Source organism: Panthera onca, chromosome D2 (genome assembly GCF_046562875.1).
Source record: "Panthera onca isolate mPanOnc1 chromosome D2, mPanOnc1 haplotype 2, whole genome shotgun sequence".
Taxonomy (NCBI): Eukaryota; Metazoa; Chordata; class Mammalia; order Carnivora; family Felidae; genus Panthera; species Panthera onca.
The window spans coordinates 87,013,451-87,032,069 of record NC_138349.1 but is presented as its reverse complement, the minus strand read 5'-3'; the positions used below and the strand labels follow the sequence as shown (position 1 = coordinate 87,032,069).

The window sequence follows — 18,619 nt, the reverse complement described above, 5'->3', positions numbered from 1 at the left end:
CCAATAACCCAACTTTAGAGATCTCCAAAACTTCCTATGGATCTTAAGCACACAGCTTTGGCAAATTGAAACAATGAGGCTTTTGATAAGTTTAGATAGTAGGATTTTCATATAGAATCTGGAAATATTTTTTGATGAAAGATAATTGTTAATCTTAAATTTTAATAATATGCTGTATGGATATCACTGTTATATAGATGGAATGACAAAAATAGAAATAAAGTCTGTTTGAATATATAAATATGTCAGATTTGAAAGTCATTAGAATTCAGGTCATTATTTTAACTTTTTGAGAATCCATAGTGTACTAGAAAATAATTTAGCTCTGGTATGATCTGTGAACTTGGTATAGGAAAAGAGAACCCGGTGTTCTTTGTGAAACAGTCTTGAGACTGGCCTTGCTGTCCTTATGGACGTGTAACTCTGTTAACAGCAGTTGCCAGTGCTCTCGTGCAACAAAATCAGAGTGTAGATTTCACTTCTCCTGTAGGAACACAAGTATTACAAACACTTGAAATCACTTTTCTTGAAAACACTGATGCATAATACCTTGTGTGTGCTTCTTAGAAAAATAGCATGTATAATATCGGTCATTTAAAAATAAATGTGTCAACACTTAACTCTATGTAAATAATGGCTGTGACATGAAATCTGTATATATTTACCACTAATGTTTACTTGAATATATGGTCAATGTAGGCTTTTTAAAATCCACTCTCTCCGTGCTGCTTCCAAGCATTCAAAAATAACATGAGTGAGTTTATAAACCACATTGAAGTAAGAATATCTTGCCAAGTTTGTTTTCATTCCTGCGTTTTATAAGAAGACAGTTACTGTCACAGGGACGATCACAGTGGTTTTAAAATTTTGGTGACAGAAAAGTACGGTGATCGGCCAGGCCTTCCCTAGACTCGCCAGCTGTTAACAGTCTCCCACGCTTACCGACGACCTCTGTTTTTATTTCTCTCTTTGCACATTTACCCACCCATCTGTCCCTATACGTTTTCAACGTAAACTGCGTTTCTAACATGGTGGCATTAGGCAGGACCTATTTAACAAAGTGGCTCTGAGGACCTAGCAAATGGGCCAACCGGGTGTCTGGACGTGGGAAGCACAGAGTGATTGCATGGAGAGTGACAACCTGTGCGACGAGCCGTTGGGTGTCCATGTTCAAACCAAAATTTGACCCCAGCCACACACTGCGTATGAAAACTAATGACTCACAGAAATAAGAAACTTGTGTGCATGGTATATCTGATTATCTTGGAATGACTAAAATTGAAAACACTGAGCATAAAAAGTGTTCGCGAAGATGTAGAGAAGCTAAAACTTTCATGGACTGCCGCTGAGATTAACTGGCAAAATGGTTCAGTTCAATCATAAAACAGCTTGAGTTTCTAAAACACAAAAAAATAATCGTACAGTGTGTATTTTTAAGTCTAAATGTTTTCGCTCATCATTTGTGTGGACTTTTTATGAAAGTACAGAATAAAGCATTTGTTTTCCTTGCTATATAGTGACACCATTCACCAGAATTTTTTGCAGTACAAGGCATCTTCCATAAGGGCACTGTCCAGTGTTAGCCACCAGCCACTTGTGGCCTCTGAGCACTCGAAATGTGGTTAGTGCTCAGGATGACTTAGATTTTCAATTTAATTTTGAAAACTTTTGATGGGTACACATGGCTAATTGCTCCCATATTAAACGACACATCTCGTAGGTACCATTTTTATGAACATGCCAGAACACTGAACTCCTTCACTGTGGATATGCTCTTAGATTGCTTTCCATTTTGGGTCAGTATTAGTATTGCTGGTGTAAACACTATTGTGCGTATTTTACGTGAATCTGTGCCCTCGTTCCCGTTCCGCGCCTACCTACCTTCTCCAGCCGCAGTGGGTTATAGGCTCTGGTTTCCAACGCGTTTGCTCGCATTTGCGCATCTGGCAGCGGGCGAGGCCCCAGTGACCCCAGCACGTGCTGGGTGTTTGTCTTTGCCAGGTCTTGCTGCCCGTGCAACTTCTGTCACCCTACTGGGGACGCACGGCCGTGTGCAGCGTGGTTATAGTATTGTCCAGTGAAGAGCGCTCACTGATGATGAAGCCGCTGAGTTTCCAAAGTGCGAATGTGACGAGGTTTTGGCTTTCACTCTGAATTGACAGTTGTTAAGGTTTCATCTCTTTTTAGTATTTCTTTCAGGAATCCTTTATAGTGTGTGAATAAATTCACCTAAATTCCTTTTTCTCAGAGATATTTTAAATTCTCTTTCTTGTTATATATTTATTACTTTATTAACTGAAGAATGTGTAATCTTCATCTGATTATTTTTTGAGGGCTTTACACTTTAATGTCATATCTGAAAACGAAATGGTTATAAAGGTTCTTTACGTAATTTGTACGCTTTGCTCTGCTTTGATTGGGGCCATGGTCTTCTGTTACTCTAATGACGGAAGAAACTGTAATAATCGGGGACACAGCATGTACAACTCGACAGCCTGTCAGGAGCACAGACACAGGCTGGACGGTCGTTTTTGCCCATTACTCTGTGTGTCCGGGGGTGATGGTTCTCATGGCTCTAATTCTGTCTCATCGCAAGATTGATTATCTGAGTTGTCTCAAGATATTTTGATCTGTATGTTAATCTTTTCATCTTGAACCTACTGGCAACAATGGAAAATACTTCACAATAACTCATAGGTGAAACAAGTTTCTGGTAGGTTGGGGTCTGACGGGGCAGCAAGTATGGGTCCACGGCAATAATACCCACAGGGAGTCACCTACGTAAATTATGTTAAAATTCAGAGAAAGCAGAACGGTCTGCCCACTGCGTTGTTGAGCCGTATTGTAACTCTGCACATTTGTAAGTTACTCGTCACACAGAACTGCTGTGAGGACCACATGAGGAATGTGTGTGAAGTGTCTGCACAGATCCTGGCACTTGGTGAACACTGGTGAGGGGCCGTCCTTTCTGTTCCTTCACTGGTCAGTGTGACATTACCGTCACCATGTCTGCAGCAGAGGAGGGGGTTGGGAAAGACATTGCAGGAGTGTCTGGTAGTGTCGTCTGCTGGGGCTGCTGGGACAGGACGCCGTGACAGGACGCCAGAGACGGAGGGCTTGGGCCAGAGAATTGACCTCCTCATGGTCCTGGAGGCTGGGTGTGTGAGGTCTGGGGCCAGCAAGGCCGGTTCTCCGGAAGGCCCCTTCCTTTGTGACCGGTGGCCGTTCTCACCCTCTCACTGTGCCCTCCCAGGGCAGGAAGGCAACGGGTCCCATCCCAGGGCCCCACCGCCGTGACCTTGTCAGAACCTAACCAGCTCCCCCGAGCCCCACCTCCAGATATCACACGGCAGGTTAGGACTTCACCGGGTGACACAGTTGAGTCCATGGCAGGGACGAAACTCAGTTTTCTAGGATCCGTGAAACGTAGAATTTTGGTTGATGGAATGTGGGGATGGAGGAGACCATCTGTAAAGGGTGAAGTGGAAAGACAGAAACAAATCAGATGAGTAGTGCCTGTTCAGGAAGTGCCTGTTCAGGTGGCCTGGCTGGTACTCCTTTCCGTATCACTAGTTACAAGCGTAGTAATAAGGGCAGTCTGCTTATCAAGTGCCTGCTGATCACCCATGACCACAGGGCCTTCACGGTCCCCTCGGCTTGATTCAGCCAGTCTCTGCCCCGACGTCTTCCACACTCCAGCCACGTCCACGTCCACGTCCAGAGAGGTACCACCTCTTCCTGTTTCTGAGAGCATTTACTTTCAGAAACTTGAAAACTCCTTCTCTTTCCATTGGAGAAGTAATTCTTTTTATTTATTTATTTATTTATTTATTTATTATTGGAAAGTAATTCTTTTTAAAAAACCTCTTGTCATCTTTACAACCAGGGCAGTCTTTCTCAGGGATCCTTGGGCCCAAAGTGCCTTTGAAATGTAATCACCAAGGGAGGTGGAGGGTGTCCCGCCCTGTATTTCAGGGGAGTTGAGTTCAGACTCCAATCTGGCCTTTTTCTCCTCCTGTAATACACTTGAAGATAAAACCTCCCATTCCTTCCATATTGTTCAGGGAAACTTGCTTTGACACCTGTCACTGCCCTATTTTGTTTACCTACAGTAGTAGTGATAAGGTCATCTCAGCAGTCCTGGGAATGAATAACTTCTATTATTCCCTTTTTCAAAATGGGGGGCATGGAGGTGGACTCACAGAGATTAAGGAAATTGCCCAAGGTCACACGTATAGGAAAAGATGAAGCCAGCACTTAGGCGGTAGCAAATCAATTCCACCGACCTAGCTCACTCTGTGCCGCTTGCTTTGTGATCACCGATTGTCTGAAGAGGAGAGGCGGGAAGGGTGACTGCTCCAAGTTCTTTCTTCTGCCAGGAAGTTACCAGTGACCTCCACCCTTCCTCCCATCCTACAGTCAGGTGATGACTGTGCACTCGCATAGGACACGCTTTCCTAAGAGTATAGTTCTTCCTCCTCCCTTGCTCAAGGTGTGTGAACATTCTGCACGGAATTGGAAGCTGTCTCCACAGCAGCAACTGGTTTACTGAGGTTAAAACTGAGGTTAGGATAAGACAGCTGTAAGTTTTTTTTTAAATATTTATTTATTTTGAGGGGTGTGTGCAAGTTGAGGAGGGGCAGAGAGAGAGAGAGAATCCGGAGCAGACTCTGCACTGTCAACGCAGAGGTCGACGCAGGCTCAATCCCGTGAAACGCGAGATCATGACCTGAGCCAAGATCAAGAATCGGATGCTTAACCGACTGAGCCACCCAGGCTCCCCACTATAACTTCTTTAATATGAGAGTGAGTTATGCTATAATTGTGTGTGTATTTGGCATATATCTTTCAATTTAAAAAGTGACACTAGGGGCGCCTGGGTGGCTCAGTCGGTTGAGCAGCCGACTTCGGCTCAGGTCATGATCTTGCACTCCGTGAGTTCGAGCCCCGCGTCGGGCTCTGTGCTGACAGCTCGGAGCCTGGAGCCTGTTTCAGATTCTGTGTCTCCCTCTCTCTCTGACCCTCCCCCATTCATGCTCTGCCTCTCTCTGTCTCAAAAATAAATAAATGTTAAAAAAAAATTTGAAAAGTGTCTCTAACACAGGATTAGATGAGTTATTCTATGATATTGATTAATATCATAATTTTATTAATAAAAATTCACAGGTACTTATGTCTTGTAACAGCCATACATTTACAAGGAATGTATCTTTTACTATTGTATTCAGGTATCTAAGAGGGAGGCAGAATCATCAGGCACATTTATTTATTTTTTAATGTTTATTTATTTTTGAGACAGAGAAAGACAGAGCATGAACGGGGGAGGGTCAGAGAGAGAGAGAGGGAGACACAGAATCGGAAACAGGCTCCAGGCTCTGAGCGGTCAGCACAGAGCCCGACGCGAGGCTTGAACTCACAAACCGCGAGATCGTGACCTGAGCTGAACTCAGACGCTTAATCGACTGAGCCACCCAGGCGCCCCTCATCAGGCACATTTATAGAAAATCATAGGTTATGAAGTGCAAGTGAATATGGAGAGATTACAGCCAGGTATCATATTAAGATGGAGTCTGAGAGTCTATGTATCGGTTACCTCTGACCTTTGAGGGGAGGCTGGGGGGTTGGTCCCGTGTTGTCAGCGGCACAATATCTGAGCGCAGTAAACACGGAATCATTTTGAGCTGATAGCCTATCATGCTACGTAAAATGAACATAATAAATGAACAGCACCCGTAGTAAAAACGTATTTAGATGTGTGAGAGATAGGCTCTATTTTGGATCTGTGAGGCAAAACTAGGGGCTTTATTTTTTCCTTACAACAGTCTGTGCTTCTTTGAAAGTCTTAATATGTAGAAATTTGAGTTTTCTTAAGGGTTTCAGTCTTTAAGAAGTTGTCCTATAGATGATTCAAAAAGCGTTGAGAGTAACGTGCTGTTTGCCTCTTAAAGTACAAGACAAAGGGCATCGATGATATTTTCCAAGGTCCGTTTTCTATTCCGGCGCCATCGCCTTCGAGGAACACTGTTTACACCTGCGTGTCATCTCAGGGCATGGGTACCAAGCGTCCGACTGTCATGGCGACATCTTCGCTCGGCCTTGGCAGGAGTAGGGACTGGGGGGAGGAGTCTTCGCCTCCACGGCCTGCTTGGAATTCAGCTCCCCTGCTGGCATTTACCCTGGAGGTCGCCTCAGCCCCGGAAGGAAACGCTGGCCCGAGTGGGGCCGAGTGGGCCCGAGTGGGGCCGAGTGGGCCCGAGTGGGCCTGAGTGGGGCCGAGTGGGGCCGAGTGGGGCCGAGTGGGGCCGAGTGGGGCCGAGTGGGGCCGAGGGGCGGGCATCGGGAGCCCCTCCCGCAACGCGCTGAGGCGCCGGCAGGGAGGGGGCGTCCGCCAAAGCGGGGACCCCGTGATGCTTTGACGGGGAGCACGCGAACGTCTGGCGAGACTTCGCGTCCCCGGAGCAAATCAAGATGGCGTTCCGGACGTTGACACGATGCAGGAGGGACGGCGGGGAGGCCGCGGGGCGTTCACGATATCGTCACCGGAAAATATTCCGAAGGTAAAGTATTTAACGCCGAGAAGCCGCACGGCGTGGTGCTTTTGTGGTAGAAAGCAAAAAAAGAAAAGAAACGAAATGTAAATAACATATATAAAACTGCATGACGATTTCCGGTGCACAGAGACTATCCTCTTGTACGTGAACCTTTTTCAATGTATGAGGCGAATTGCTCCTCACTCTTCGCTGACAATCCCTTAATTGGGAGGAAACGACACAAACGCATAGAGTTTGAATCTTCCCTTCCATAGAGCTTCTTCCTATGTATCCGCACAACTATGACTTTGGAAATTGCGAGGTTTGTCCCCCATTCCCTTTCTTTGCATGGATTTTGCCTGGAAATCCTTTTTTGTTCGCACAAGGTGTGCGCGCGCGGTCACCGCGTGTACGTGGTTGTGCTGTGTTTTCGTGCAAGTGATTCTTTGCGAGAATTTTGCAGCCGAGGCCGCCCCGCCAGGCGGGGGACGTACATCTGGTATTGCTCGGCCATATCGGAGGACATGCTACGAGGTGTGGCGTCGGCGTTTCCATTGTTGTCTGGCCTGAGTTGGCCGTGTCTTGCATGTTGGGCTATTTAAGACTAAGAATATGAATATTTGGGAGATTCCTCTTATGATACACACGGATAAAACAGTGCCCTCGGGAGTTGCCCTGAGGGGAATAAATACTTAGGCGAGCTCATATCTGGGACAAGGAAGGACACTGGCCTTTCCGGGACTTTCTGATTGAGGCCAGACAGTGAGGCATTGTCCTACCGAGAGATCCCAGCTTGTGAAGGTTGAGACAGCCACCCAAAATAGTGACCTTTCTTAATTACTTAATTAATTATTAAGTTTCAGGACCTCTAAATACGCATATGTGTGTAAAAATTACTTTGGGTATTTTCTTTCTCCTTGTACTATGCTTTCAATACATTGTACTAACAATCACAATTATTTTGAGTCGTGCTGTCCGGAATTCTCAGGCTCGAGTAGGTCTTTACTGGAGATCCAGGTACTAGGTTATCAGCAGAGGAGAAAATACTCAGGCAACAGAATAGGCTGAAGTGCACTTGTTCTGGAATATTCCTGAGCTGGTACATTGGAGAGTATTTGTTATCGGATGGAGGTGTGCTAATGCAGAGGGATAATTTTCTGCAGTCAGGTTAAATCATAATAAAGAAAAAAATGTAATGTTTGTAATCTTAGGCTGGTAGGCTGGGAATACATAATTGGTGAATGTACCTAGAGTATTATATAGGTGTGTGTCTGCCTCTAGAGATCTAAAGGACATAATTGGGAAGTCGCTAAGGGCAGGTGCGGTTTCAGGGGCCCTCCTTCCGTGTCCAGATGTCAGGCACTTGTCTGACGGCATAGGTTGTCTGGGTGACCTCACACGTGGGGGTGCCCTGCCCTCTGATGCTGTTCAAATTATCTTGCTGTTACTTTGAATTTAAGTCTGCTTTTCATTTTTAACATCAACCTCCACATTTGAGCAAGGACTTCTCTTTCTTTTATCTCCATGGCTTCTGCAGATGACACCCCAAATCTCAGTACTCTTCCCCTGTTGTGCGGTCCAGCTCCCTGTTTTGCCCGCTGCAGAAAGACACCGAAGGTCTTGGGGTTTCACTTTCTACTGTGCTTATGGAGTTGTCTTCAAAACCCACACATGCATGCACACACACCCCCACACTCCCACGCATGCATGCACCCACATAACCACCCACGTGTGTGCATGCATAACACGTGTGCACACACATAACCACCCACACGTGTGCACACACATAACCACCCACACGTGTGTGCACACACCTTCACACCCACACACATGCGTGCACACACCCACACCCACGTGCATACATGCACACCCCGGCATGCACACACAGGCACGTGTACCCCCTACGCAGGTGTGCATGCACACACACAAATTGTAAATATGTGAACAGATTTTCAGTAGTGGATTTATCTAAATGTTGAGATTATAGGTTATTTTAATTGTCTTCTTTTTCTTTATTTTTGCTATCCAAAGTTTCTAAAATGAAACTATATCATTGCCTTATACAAAGGAATTAATAGAGTGCATTACAAATAAATTATTTATGGAATAAAATGGGGTCTACGTAAGTATCAAAAATGTGACATATTGCCACAGTATTATTTCTCTTTATTTGTTTACTCTGTGTTTTCTCTTCTCTAAAATGCTATGAATCCTGAGTAAATCAGAGGTATATATAGATATAGATATAGATATAGATATAGATATAGATATAGATACACACAAACCAGGGATGCACATATGCACACACATGCACGATACATACATATGTGAATGATTTATATTTCAAAGGAAATTATGTTCAACATTACTGAACAAGGAGTCCTCAAATACATCTTCATCACCAGAAAGAAAATAGTAATATAGATAATATTCCTTTTAATATCCCTGTAGGCAAATATAAATTTCTGTGAGGCAGGAAAGTTTCTGCTTTGAAGAAACACACAATACAGACCTACAAGGACGACTCTTCAGTTTTGAGAACAGTCTCCTCCCTTCACTTTTGTGCCAGGAGCCTGTTATTAACCCAATACATATGGGCCAGGATTTCTGGTGTCTAAAAGCCATAGGGGGTTAAAAGCCCTGGGCCCTTTTGTTACCTGCATTGTGTTTCTTATGTTTGGAATTCATGGAGACACCCTGGTGTTTGTTCTCCCAAGGAAATTTCTTTTTAGCCCCAAACATACTAAGAGCAGAGAATTAGAATAATGTAATGAATCGTCATTTCTTATTTCCTGCATCTATTTCCTGGATGAAATATAGAAAGTATATGATGACAGTTTTTCTCTCTGATCCCAATATTTTTATCTGTAATCAACCTTGGGCCTTGTTCTGGGTCTTATTTTGGATGTTTCCAGAACTCAAGCCTGGGGTGTGACTAATGTGTGAATAATCCTCTCTTGACACATGAAAAACGGATGAGGAGCAAAGAACCTATCTTTACATTTTGCTTTACTGTGTTTTTCTAAAATATCAGATATTGAAAGACTATATACATCTGATAGATAATAAGATGAGTACAAACAAAAAAGATGCATTGTAATTCCGTGACCTTGGAAAGTTAATAAGGACGTGTGTGCAGAGGGACGAACGGTATGTGAACGTACGTGCATTCACGTGAGATCTCGGTGTGGACAGCTGGGAGCACAGACTCCGGCTTGTTTATGTTAACTATTTGCATGTCTCAGTTTCAAATTCAAAGAGCATTCTCATATGGCTTTATATTTGTCCTCGAATTACAGTTCAGCACAGGACAAATTCTGAAACAAATCTGAAATCTATTCTTCAGACACGGTTCATTTTTCCTCTCAGGATATGTGTCCGTATCATTTTGCCAGTGAATGAGAAGTACTTCATTTGACAGAGCATCATTGGCTATGGCATTTCCCCCTCAAAAGAATTTAACGGGCAGTTTTTAAATGCTACCTAAGCAACCGGTCTGTATTTTGGTCCATTTTCCCTGCTTTTGTGAACTTACACCCTTCTTTAGCCCTGTGTACCCCTCACAGCGTTCTAAAATTACCCCTCCCTTTCCGGACACCACACACATCCCCCACCCACCTAACGCTCTGGCGCCTTCCCTGTTCATCTCTAATATAATCACACACGTTTGGAAACTAACTTCCTTATCCGCCGTTTCAGTGTCCTTTTATTCCTCTGAAATGGAAAAGATTCCCCCTAAAACCTCTTCCACATTCACCTACAGCTGCAGTCTTTTTCTGTACTAAGTGAAGAACCTGGCTTAATGTCATCTCCTGATACCAATGCTCAGAATTCTAGCAGCCTGACTTAAGTCATTATATCTCCTAACTAGCCTAACACAGTAATTATGTCATTAGTGGCTGCTGAGTATATATTGATTGAAATAATACATTGTTGGCAATAAAAAATGCCCACGTATACATCTTTGTATGCATCAAAAACTACAATAACAACCTGTCAATTGTGTTATGTTCTCGTGAGGGCAAAACAACTAGGGTTAGAAGAAAGAAAAAAATGGAAGTTGCTGGCAATTAATTTTTAAAGTGCTGGGAAAAACTAATTATCGTTAACACTTGGCATAAGAGAAGATCCTCACATGTATTCCATAATAAGATGTATTGCAAAACCTTAAAATAAGTGAAAAATACTCAATTTTCTTTCAAAGTCATGAGGTCCTAATAGAGTAAATATATTCTTGGCTTTACTAATAATAATCTTTGCCAAATATAAGTTTTCTCTGAGATAACACTGTTGAATTGTGGTATGAAATAAAGAGCTAGAAAATTAAGCATCTGTTCTATAAGAATATAAGTTGACTAGAAATGTTATAGGATGAAAAATCTAAAGCCTGGGCTCTAGGGATCGTAAACATGTGACTTATCCTTTGTAGGTGCACAGATATTGCGCATAATGTGATAGATTTGAGCCTTATTTGAGCCTCTCTAGGAAATGTACCATGGGAATACATTAGTTTACTCTAAATTTGTTGATTGGTCCAATGAAATGCAAAATATTTTGATATTCTCTTTGATATAAATTTGACTCAATGTCCAGCAAATAAACGTGAATTCAAACTGGATGAAAACTACAGAGGAAATGTGAGGTGGCAGGGTTCAACCTACGGAGTTTGGGGGGAAGGGAAGGGGACCCTTAGCCGTATCTCTGCTGACTTTCTTCAATCTCTATGAGCAGGTAGTAGAAATAGGGCTGATCGGATTTGGTAATGTTGGTTAGACCATAGTTTACATGTAAATACTGTGTTTCCATTTCTCTCCCTGTTCCTTCTTCTTTATAAATTGTTGTGACAATGAAATTACAAGACTCAACTGCAATGATTCAGTGTCTGCTTTTTGACAACAGGCCCGCGATTCCTTTTTCACAACCATCCTTCACATCCATCTACTTACCTGTTACAGTATTTCATATACGTGCCCATTTCATCATTGTATTAGGGTTGAGAACTGGTTGTTAAATCCAGTTGGGAGCTCCGTGCAGAGGTAGCACTGAGTGTGTATAAGAGGACGTAGCATAAACATGCATTTACCCCGTGATTGTCTGCATTTGGCTGCCTTCAAAACTTGAGGGGAATTCGATCATTTGGCAAAACTACTTGAATACTATGATATATTATTGAAACATCATCTTCACTTCTTAAAATACCAATTTATTAGAATGAGAGCGCGCATAAAATTAGAAAACCGTAACTAAATCTCTGCTACCTTGCATTGTGTGTGTGTGTGTGTGTGTTGCATTGAGTTTAAGGTATGAGAGGGATTCTGTTGGTTGTATATCAATGGCTACATATCCATGTTGCGCAAATAAGCCAGAGTGGCAAAAAAATCAGAATATGTAAACAGGTAATAATTCATAATTTTTAGCATATATACAAATGGATGTCCTAGGATCAATAACCAGTATATGTGCCAACTCTTTGGTATTTGCTCTGATCACGTAATATTTTGTGATTAGTTAATAATTATCACAGTTCAAATTCCAAAGAGAAAATAATAGTAGACATAAAAATAGTGAGTATGAATGATCTTTTCTTTAGTGTTTGAGAAAGACCACAATGTCTTGTGTGACCTCAGAGCAATCATGAGGAAAATAACTCAACCCAGTACTTAATAACTGTGAAATTTTGTATTAATAGGGTGTTCCTGTTGGTAGAAAGCCAGTTATGAAGGAATAGGTTTAATAATAGGCCTCTAATATGTTAACTCTACTGATGACATACATACTAAGAAGTAGGCTATGTCCAGGTGTTTAAATTGAAGTCATATTTTATTGCATGTGTAATACATGCATACGTATTTTACAGTCAGCCTTTGATTACTAAAGGGATAATAATTTATATTCCTCAGTTTCATAGTGATCAACACAAAGTCAAGTCGTTTGAAAAAAACTTACACAAGTAATCGTCTTTGAATATTCAGGAGCAATGAGTCTCAACAGAGACAGAATTCATAGTAAATCTTCATTTAAAATTTTAGTAGAAAAGCCTAATATTGTGTACTGTTCAAGTAAATTAAGCTAATATGGCAGTGATGACTACATTTGTGTACAACTTTAATTGTAAAAGTCTATATGTGTGTGGATTGGGTTAACAAGGTTGACTTACTTGCGTTATTTTACATGAACCCTTTAACACCTGTACAGACTTCGGGAATTCAGAGATTTACACTCATCCTCAGTCAGACTAGCCACGTTCAAGCATTCAGTTGCCACACGTGGCTTGTAGTTACCATGATGGATAGTGCAGATGGGGAACCTTCCTTAGTCACTAAAAGATCTACGCAGGCAGCCCTGCTTCAGAGCACTTGTAATTTCTCTTCTTCGGTGACATTTGAAACGATCTGTCTTCATTTCACTGGGCATCTCTCGTCTGGGCTCAGCATTTCTAGTCCTTTCCACTGGTTCTCGCCTGAGGTGGATGGGAGTACTAGTCATCAGTCCGACCTCACTCTCCTGTGAGCACTACAGTGTGTGACTATCCCTCATAAGTCCTCAGGAATCCACCACAGATTTTAATACATCAGGCGGCACTCTTTCACCAGGATCATTTAAATAGTAATAAGTCAGTGTAAATAACAGTATCAATAAGCACACATTATTCAGTCTTAGAATCTTCTGCATTACGTCAAAAACACACTGTTTTGTTTTGGGTTTTGGGTTCATCTTTTTTTTTAGGTGCTCAGTATATTATGTAGGCTTAAATGAATTGTTGAGTAATGAAGTTGATTAACTATATGCCCCTGGTTTATTACAGTGCGGTTATGGTACTTTGTTTAAGGAAACTAAGGGGACCTAAGAGAAATGCAAAAGAGGCTTAGAAGCTGTGCTTGGAGAAATAGCATGGTATGAAGGCTCACAGTTGGATCACTCCCCCATCTCTGAAGTTTGGATTCAGGAATTAGGCTACAAATCCCTTAAAAACACTTGTACCTTTATTTGTCGATATATTTGAAATCAAATATTAATTATTGAGTGAACATCAATCCTTTGTAAAGTTTCTTTTTGTATGCATTAAGTCCTACACAATTTCATCATTTGTGTAGGTTAGGGTGTCCCTCATGATGGCCAAGATACTAACCATTTCCAAACACCGTAGGGATACCTCATGTTGCCATATTTTCTTACTGTGTCTAACAGTATCCATAATGTCTAATTAATAGAAAATGGATCAGTATATCATCTATGAAGTTCACTTCTGTGTATAGAAAATATTGGAGAGTAACGCTTACAACACACAGAGCGGGATGAGTACTTATGATTCATATTTGACTTTTCAAGGTGTACAGGTCTTCATTGTTGGAAATAGGCAAAGGTGGTTTTCTTGTAATTGTACCTTACCATTGCAACAGTCTCAACCAATAATGCCAGTTAAATATCTGTAATGTATAATAAAATGGAGAATGGGAAATAAAAATCATAGCTAACCCAAGAGAATTCTGAGGGGCACTGGTAGGTAGCATTCTTCTAAAGAATAATGGAAATGTAATTATATGCTTGTGTACTTAAAACTAAAAAAAACCCAAAAAACAAAAAAAAATTGTGCAACTTTTCCAAATGTTGAGTACAGCCAGACTTTTAAAAACATTATTGAAGTCTTCTCAGTAGACTGTAGTAACGCAATAACTTGCACTTAGGAAATCAGAGTTAGTGCATATTAAAAACTGTTATGATAGAATGATAAATTCTTACAAATTATTATAATGAAAAAGTTTTAAGATGTTTTTTCTTCCATTATCCTTTAATTCCCCTCAAGAAATTTGCAGAGTCCAGTGTTCCTTTTATGCCGTCTGAATTAAGGATGTGATGTTATAAGGAAAACAATTTAAGAGGACAAAACTGCTACTCCTTGACTTGTTGCTGTCAAATCCCTGATATTATTAAGGAGATTTTAGTAGATTCCTGAGGCCCCTGATGGGGATACGTAGGGAAGGAAGACCTTACAGTGATTGGCACGACGATTGATTCTGGAGAAGGGTAGGGAGAACACAGCAGACAGAGGAAGGGACGACTCCCTGGGCTCTTTGAGAATCAGGGAGCAGAGAACCCTGCCTCCTTGCAGCTCTCAGAACTGGTCTTGTACATTCCCTCCAGGGAAGGTACCGCCTGCTTCCACAGAGCGCTCGCCTTCCCAAGGTGCATCTCTGGGAAGGAGACAGAACAGCTGTCTTCCCCGATTGCCTTTGACACATCTCCCTTACTGTTTTTATTCACTTTCGGTGCACCATGAGATGAGTTATTTTATACACAGGTCAAAATCTCATTTAACATACATTTAGGGCTTCTGTTAATAAAATGAAAATTAGAAGTCTGATGTAACAAATCAGTGGAGTGATTTAGAGACAAGTCATAAAGTTTCAGATCATAATTCATGAGTATTAGCTGAGCTGCCAACCATCTCCTTACACATAACAGCATAAACTCTGTAAATCCTAAGGGAATCCTGGGAAAGACTGTATAGATAGAAGAAGGTATTACTGCACATTTTGAAGTAAAAGCACAGCAATGTGGCCTACAAATCATCAATTACAGTATTATTAAATATTTGATTATGAATATCTATATGTAGTGTATTACCTAAAGCATCATATTATATATCTGTGTATCTATAGGTATATGTATATATGTGTGTGCATATATATGTATATATATGTAGCCTAGATAAGTTTATCTATATGTAAATGTATAATGTATAAATATGTAACAAACACATAAATACATATTATTACATATCATATGTACTAAAATATAATAAATGTTATAAGTGTAACAAATATGTATATAGAGACTATATATATCTAGGGTATATAGATACACATGTAGATACATATCTTCATCCTGTAGCTCATATTCTTTTCTGACTCTGTCCTCTCAATCAAACTTGTTAACGCCTTCATTTTCATACATTTCAACATCATATGTCTGCTAAGGATTCCCCAAATACTACTACTCTTATTCCTGACTTTCTCTGTAACCTATCTTGCTCACAATTAAGGGAGATTCTTTATCTAATTTCCTACAGAAATTTATTTTTTTATTTTTCCTACAGTACTTTTGAATATGTGTAGTGTAGTCTGTTAAATACATGCATCCTAACAGACTTCAGGCTCATTAAAGAAAGAAACTGTCACATCCATTTTTTTTTTAATAGAGAGAGAGTGCACAAGCAAGGGAGGGGAAGAGAGAGAGAGAGAGAGAGAGAGAGAGAGAGAATCCCAAGCAGGCTCCAAATTCAGCACAGAGCCCGATGGAGGGCTCGAACTCAGACCCTGGCACAACGACCTGAGCCAAAATCAAGAGTGTGACATTCAACCAACTGAGCCCCCCAGGTGCATGGAGGTCTGTGTAGTCGAGCTTGTTTCAAATGGTGCACACTGCCTATTTGGGGAATAAACAACACGTTATTTCTCTAAGGGAGTTAAAGTATAACATAGTGTCAGAATTGCTAAATGGGAAGAAGCATATTTTAACTTCTGTTTATGATTTTGCATCTAACAAAGGTGTTTGATGATGCTCAGATTCACTTAGGTAGTGTTGTCCAAAATGTTTTGGAACTTTGTTTAATTTTAAGAATTTTTTTCCTGTAGTTTTGACATAGGATTCTTTTAGTCTGTTTTATTTGTTTTGTTTTTTTTTTGTTTGTTTGTTTGTTTTATTTTTGAGACAGAGACAGAGCATGAACGGGGTCAGAGAGAGAGGGAGACACAGAATCTGAAACAGGCTCCAGGCTCTGAGCTGTCAGCAGAGCGCCCAACGCGGGGCTCAAACTCACGGACCGTGAGATCATGACCTGAGCCGAAGTCAGACGCTTGCTTGACCGACTGAGCCACCCAGGTGCCCCTCTTTTAGTCTGTTTTAGATTATCTAGGCTGAATCCATTTAAAATATAAGATTTATTTACTGACTTTATAGAATATTCATGATAAGGTTCTGTTGTGTCATACAGTATTTCTAAATAAAATATACTGACTGAGACAAAACTTTAGATAGAATTTTTCTTAATTCATGTGATGTATCTTTGCCATACTTACAATAATTACATTCAAGAGAGATGTGGCAAGAAGTAAATGAAAAATTTTGTGAGATTTCATCAATGTGTATTGATTTAACCAGTGTTAACATGCGTGAGAAACTTATGCTTACCTTTATCATTCCAAGGGAGTTCTTGACAGAAGGTTTCTTCATAGATTAGAATAAACAACTTAGTTTGGAATAGTTAGGCTCACTGTGGTATCTGCTCTGTTCTTTGGTAGTGTACTCGAAGTTCAGTGTAGAGGTGAACATTGCTTATTTTCTTTCCCAAACTGTACTGCATGTCTTAAGTCTTTGATCCATTTTGAGGTAATTTCATTTTTCTGCATGTGGTTATCCAGTTTTCCCAACACCATATTGAAGAGACTATCATTTTTCCACTGAGTATTCTTGCCTCCTTTGTTAAATATTAGTTGACTGTATATGTTGGGTTTATTACCAGGCTCCTATTCTGTTCTATTGGTCTGTTTATTTTTATTTATTTCACTGTTGCTTTGTAGTGCCCTTTGAAGTCAAGAAGTGTGATGCCTCCAACTTTGTTCTTTCTCAGGTTTGCTTTGGCTATTCAGGGTCTTTTGTGGTTCCATACAAACTTGAGGGCTTTTTGTTTTCTATTTCTGTGGAAAATGTCACTGGTATTTTGGTAGGGATTGATTTCTATAGATGGCTTTGGGTAGTAAAGACATTTTACCAATATTAATTCTTCCAATCCATGAACATGGGATATTTTTTCCATTTCCATTTGTACCTTTTTCAATTTCTTTTATCACAGTTCTGTAGTTTCCATTGTACAGATCTTTCTCTTCCTTGGTAAAATTTATTTCTAAGTATTTTATTGGTTTTGATGCAATTGTGAATGGGATGGTTTTTTGTTTTTTGTTTGTTTTTTTTTTGTTTGTTTGTTTTTTACTTTCAGGCATATCATTGATAGTGTATAGGAACACACGTGATTTCTGTATGTTAATTTTACAATCTGCAACTTTACTGAATTTATTGACTGGTTCCAAGACTGTTTTGGTTAAGTCTTTAGAGTTATCTATATATAAGATCATCTCATGATCAAATAATGATAGTTTTCCTCCTTTCTTTTCAATTTGGTGTCTTTTCTTTTAATATTGGCTGATTGTACCAGCTAGAATTTCTAGTACTATGTTGAATAAGAGTGGTAAGTAAGGTTGCACGTACATCTCCCCTAGTTGTTTACTCAGGAGGAGGAGGAAATCTGTCCATAAAAAATGTTGTTAAAAAAATTTTATAGTAGCCTTATAATCCTCATAAACGGTGACCATCCCAAATATCCATCAGCAGGAAATGCCAGCCAGCAGAAGTGCATGAAGCCATGATACACAAAACAGCAGAGATGAATCTGAAAAACGTTACGTAGAGATAAAGCCACCCATATGTTACACTCTCAGTGATCACATTTACATGAAATCCAAGATTCTGCAAAACCAATGTGTGATGGTTGAATATCCAGTGGATGCCACTGTGTGAAAAGGATTAATTGGAAAGCAGCCAGGAGAGATTTTGTGATGTGATGGCCCGTGTTTTTCTGTTTCTGTTCTGGGTGTAGTGCACATGTGTTTATCACAGTTGTCAAAACTTACCTAACCTGTCAAGTTATGCTCGTAAGACCTAGCATTTTATTGTCGGCAAATAATTTTTATTGAAATAAATAGGTAGATAGCTAGCTAGATTGATTAAATTAATAGAGGGATTCAATAAGAATTCCAGGTATAGACATTGTCCTTTGGCATCGTCATCAGATCTCACTAAGTTAGTGTAAAATAGAATGAGTAAGAAACAAGGAGGTTGATTGCATAATAATATTTTTAAGTTAGAACGACATAGTCAGCTGCTATACATTTTTCCATGATATTTTTACATACGTACATCTAAGCCTGCAGTAAATGTTTTAGGGTGAGACACTGTGAAGGGGTAGAGGATGTAAGTAAACAGGTAAAAACAAATTAAACAGCATGAAAGGAGACAATGCCTCATTTGGGCTA

At 40.5% G+C, this 18,619-nt stretch overlaps 1 long non-coding RNA gene across 1 annotated transcript in view; it reads left to right on the top strand.

Annotated features, from left to right (window-relative positions):
- Positions 1-6,352: 6,352 nt before the first annotated feature.
- Positions 6,353-18,619, top strand: part of LOC132685571 (uncharacterized) — a 180,424-nt gene continuing 168,157 nt past the window's right edge. The window contains exon 1 of the long non-coding RNA XR_009613218.1: positions 6,353-6,557. This is a non-coding gene — a long non-coding RNA (uncharacterized LOC132685571). The remainder of the gene's footprint in view (positions 6,558-18,619) is intronic.